The sequence below is a fragment of the Rhinopithecus bieti genome, unplaced genomic scaffold (assembly GCF_001698545.2).
Source record: "Rhinopithecus bieti isolate Rb0 unplaced genomic scaffold, ASM169854v2 scaffold_33330, whole genome shotgun sequence".
NCBI classification, from domain to species: Eukaryota; Metazoa; Chordata; class Mammalia; order Primates; family Cercopithecidae; genus Rhinopithecus; species Rhinopithecus bieti.
Window position 1 is genome coordinate 223,918 of NW_016814059.1, and position 4,947 is coordinate 228,864.

The 4,947-nt window shown below is 46.8% G+C and overlaps 1 long non-coding RNA gene across 1 annotated transcript in view; it reads left to right on the forward strand.

Annotated features, from left to right (window-relative positions):
* The first annotated feature begins 2,658 nt into the window (after nt 1-2,658).
* The window catches only part of LOC108513705 (uncharacterized), a 5,464-nt gene continuing 3,175 nt past the window's right edge, over nt 2,659-4,947 (forward strand). Inside the window, exon 1 of the long non-coding RNA XR_001880987.1 lies at nt 2,659-3,023. This is a non-coding gene — a long non-coding RNA (uncharacterized LOC108513705). The remainder of the gene's footprint in view (nt 3,024-4,947) is intronic.

The window sequence follows — 4,947 nt, forward strand, 5'->3', positions numbered from 1 at the left end:
AGAACAAACCTCTTGATTTTCTAATTTTTGTATTGGACCCAAATGGTCTTGCAATAGAAAATGAATTTCTTTAAGTCGAATTTCATCTATTACATATTCTATACATCAAAGACGAAATTAATAGCCCTTTGCTTACCATCAAAGCTGTAGGACACTGATGATATTGATGCTATGAATACGCAGATTATGAAGACTTAAATTTTGACTCTTACATACTCAACAGTTCTAAAGCCAGGAGAGTTATGATTACTATGAGCTATGGTGAAGTTGACAATTGAGTAGTCTTCCCTATAGAAATATCAATTCATATACTAATTTCATCAGAAGATGTTTTATGTTCATGAGCTGTACTGTCACCAGGCCTGAAAACAGATGCAATTCCAGAACATTTAAACCAAGCAACCTTAACGTCTGCACCACCAGGCCTTTACCAAGACCAATGCTCAGAAATCTGCAGGTCTAACCACAGCTTTATGCCAATTGTTCTTGGGCTAGAACTAGCAGAAGAACATCAAACACTGGCCAGCATAAAAGACACTCCAGCTATAAGTGTTCTGGGATGCTCATCATCATCCCCATGTCTAGCAAGGATTTCTACTGGGCACAGGCGTTTTTCTAAGTTTAGCAACAGGAGAAGAAGCTAGACCTTTGCTGTCGTCCCCTTTCAGATTCCCATGTCCTGCAGAGAAGGAATAAGTCAAGGTAGCAAGGCATTAAAATAGTGCTGGCAAACAAAATACGACAAAACAAAGCATAGAAGAAAAAGTGTAGATAAAGTGACAATAAGAAAAGGTGGTTTCAGAAAATAACTCTCGGTACGAAACAAGAAAAGGCAAGGCCAAGATTCCCCTAGGGTAGCCTCTAACCCACAATCCTAGAGGGAATGCCAGTGCCAAAAACTCTGGAGCGTCTAGGGGTGGCCTACAATCCCGAATGCCAAAAACCCAGAGCAGTCGACTATCAGCCAACAAGTATCCCCATACCAACGTCGAAAACCCCAGAGCATCTAGCTGGTGGCCAACAGTGAACCCCAAAGGCCACGCTGGGGCCACAGGACAACATGACCCTGCTGTCCTAGGGTCAACACAACAGGAGACCTCCCACAATCAAGTGTCTTGCCTTAAATAATTGCCCAAATATAGTTAGTAGGGAGCCAAAGCAAAAATTCCAGATGAAACATACATTTCAAAGCAGAAATTAAAATAAAACAAAATGGCCAACAGACAATGAAATGGCATTAGAGGAGAAAGGATCAAGAGAAGGAATGACAAGGATGTAGCTGGTCAGGCTACGGGGACTTCAAACTGACCACCTAGCCAAAGGCCGAAGTTCCTGGCTCACCTGATTGGCAGGGGTGGGCAGAGGGGAGGACACTCACCCAACCACAGGAGCCAAAATGGCTCTGACCAGTCTCCACCTTAATCCCTGGGTAAAGGTCTCCTCCTAGGGTTTCCCCAACTTGGGCAGGCTCGGCTGCTGTGAGGAGACTGGCACGTGGACCAGTGACCTGCCAGCCAGGGCAGGGGTCCCGTATATGGTGATGGCACTATGGCCACTCCCCCAACCACTCGGCTCTGCTGCCTGCCAGGAAAGATGATGGCTCTGAAAAGAGCCTTTGGCTAAGGTTAGAGCTCTGCTGCACTAGCAGCTCTATGACTTTGATTTTCTTTGATCACTGCAGAGCCAATCGCCATCTCTCTCTAATTACTGCTTCTTCTCATCTCACCAATCACCGTCTAGCCAATCATCAGATTGCTGGTTGCCGTCTTGCTACCTCTCCACTGTCCAGCCTTTTTGTCAGTTGCCCCCTCATCACTTCTCTTCTTTTGAGAGAATCAGTTGTCCCACCAACTGCGGACCACCACCTCTCTGCTGTCTCACCACCCACCCACCCACCACTGCCACCTCCACTGTTTCATCTTCATGGCTGCCAGGTGATGCAGGGCAGGTGAGCCCCAAAACTGGGGCTTAGCCCAGGAGGGTTCTCAGCTTTGCCCAGGAAAGAATTCAAGGGTGGGCCGGCGGTGGCAGGCAGCAAACTTTTATTGAGCAGCACTCTTCCTTGCAGAGTGAGGCTGACTCACAGGCAGTGTGCCCAGAGTCCATAGCATATGGGTTGTTGGCAACTGTATTTACACCCACTTCTACCCACTTTCAATTATATGCAACTTAAGGGGCAGGTCAATGCAAATTGAGGGGCGGGTTATATAGAACTTTCTAGGAAAGGGGTGATAACTTCCAGGTCATTGCCATAAAAAAAGCAGTGGTAACTTCCGGGTTGTTGCCATGGCATTTGTAAACTGTCATGGCACTGGTAGGCATGTCTTATGCTAATGACCAACAAGGGCAGTCAGGGTTCACTCTCTTATCATCTGCTGGTCTCTGCCAGCTTCTCCACTTCACCCCATCTGGACTGGGTCCTGCTTTGGTCAGCAAGGCTGTGACCAAGAAACAAGCCCCACCACTCTCCTGCCTCCCTTGCATTTAACGCCACCTCTGGAAGATAACTTCTTATCAGCACAGAGATAACTTTTTTATTCTTCTTTACAGATGCATTTTGCGGGTGTGTCTCAGTTATTCATTAAACCTTCTGCTCTTTGATATCTGGGTGTTTCCAAACCTTTGCCACTACATGTGATGCCACAGTGAATAGCAGGGAGCACTTGCTGCATGTCTGGCCATCTCAGGGACAGATGCCACATTTGTTGCTGCAGCTGGATAAGTGGGAGGCCCCCCCAAGAGCCACCTCCCCTCCCAGGCAGCGGCACCCTGTGAGCTGCCCATCTCCTTGGGGATACAGAGGTGCAGTTGGAAGTCTGCATCTCGGACAATCTGATGGCTGGGAAATGGCGTGCAGAGGACCTGCGGGGTGCCCTTTGACTGTAAGCGAGGCAGAGTGTCTCTTCACAGGGGAGAGCCCTTTGCCTTTCTTTTTTCGGTGCCCATTTTTCCAAGAGATAATTGGGTTTTTGCCTTGATTGTTAGGAGCTTGTTACAGTTTGCAGAGCTTGATCCTTTGTGCGGTAAGTTGTAAGCACTTCCTCATGTGCTATGGCTTTCATTTCCCTGTGTGCTACACCTTTGATTTTCTTCATGGGTTTTTGTTCGTGCAAAAACATATATTTCTTTTCCTTTCTTTCTTTCTTTTTTTTTTTTTTTGAGACGGAGTTTCGCTCTTGCTGTCCAGGCTGAAGAGCAATGGTACCATCTCGGCTCACCACAACCTCCGCCTCCCAGGTTCAAACAATTCTCCTGCCTCAGCCTCCTGAGTAGCTGGGATTACAGGCATGCACCATCACGCCTGGCTAATTTTTGTATTTTTAGTAGAGACAAGGTTTCACCATGTTGGCCAGGCTGGTCTTGAACTCCCGCCTCAGGTGATCTGCCCTCCTTGGCCTCCCAAAGTGCTGGGATTACAGGCGTGAACCACTGTGCCCAGCCTGTATATTTCACTTTTAATGTTTTATTTTTTAGAGCAGTTTTAGGTTCACAGTAAAAAAGACGAAGGTACAGAGATTTCCTAGAGCCCCCTCCCCACGATGAACTTCCCACCAGCGGTGCATGTGTTACAGCTGATTTTCCTGGTCCAACCTCCGTCATCATCACCCAGCGTCTGTAGCCTATATTCAGGCTCACTGTCAGTGCTGTACCCTCTGAGGGTTTGGACAAACACCTAACGACACGTGTCTACCATCACAGCATCATACAGAGGAGTTTCACTGCCCTAAAAATCCTCTGTGCTCCTTCTGTTCAACCTTTCCTCCCCTCAGCCTCTGGCAACCACTCATCTATTTACCATCTCCATGGTTCTCTGAAATGTCCTGGAGTTGGAACCCCACAGGGTGCAGCCTTTTCACATGGGCTTCCTTCACTCAGTGATAAGTATTTAAGTTCTTTCTATGTTTTTTCACAGTTTGGCAGCTCATTTCTTTTTAGTTCTGAGTCCACTGTCTGGATGTACCACAGCTTATTCACTCATTTACCTACTGAAGGGCATCTCGGTCGTTTCCAGGTTTTAAAACTTATGAGTAAAACTGCTATAAACACCCATGTACAGGTTTTGCGTGGACAGAAGTTTTCAACCCCTTTGGGTACATACGGAGGAACATGATTACTGGACCGTGCGGTGAGATCATGTCTAGTTTTGTGAGAAACTGCCAAGCTGTCTTCCACGGTGGCGGCCCCATTTTGCATTCCCACCAGCAATGAGCAAGAGTTCCTGCTGTTCCACATCCTTATCAGCATTTGATGCTGCCAGTGTCTGGGTTTGGGCCACGCTAGTAGGTGTATGTGGTGTCTCAGTGTTGCTATAATTTGCATTTCTCCGATGATGCGTGACGCTGAACATCCTCATGCACGCCTTGCCACGTGCAGAAGTTCTTCTGTGAGATTTATGTTCCAGTGTTTTGCTCACTTTTAAAATCTGTTGTTCATTTGTTATTGTTGAGTTTTAACAGTTCTTTGCATATTTTCAGTACTGTCCTTTATCAGATAAGCCTTTTGCAAATATTTTCTCCCAGTCTGTGGTTTGTCTTCTCTTGACAGTGTCTTTTGCAGAGCAGAAGCTTCTCATCTTCATGAAGTGCAACTTACCCATTATTTTTCTCATGGATCATGCCTTTAGATTCCACAGGCATGTTGAATGTTGAGTCTAAAAGGTCATCTCCATATGCAAGGCCATCTAGGTTTTATTCTATGTTATCTTCTAGGAGCTATACAGTTCTGTGTTTTACACTGAGGTCTGTGATCCATTGGAGTTCGTTTCTGTGAAGAGTGGGAAGTCTGGGTCTGGATTTGTTTTTCGGCACATGGGTGTCCTGTTGTCCCAGCACCATGTGTTGAGAAGACTCTCTTTGCCCCGTGGAATTGGCTTTGCTCCTCTGACTGCATCCACGTGGGTCTGTTTCTGGGTTCTGTACTCTGCCCCCCTACCCGCCCCCTTACCCG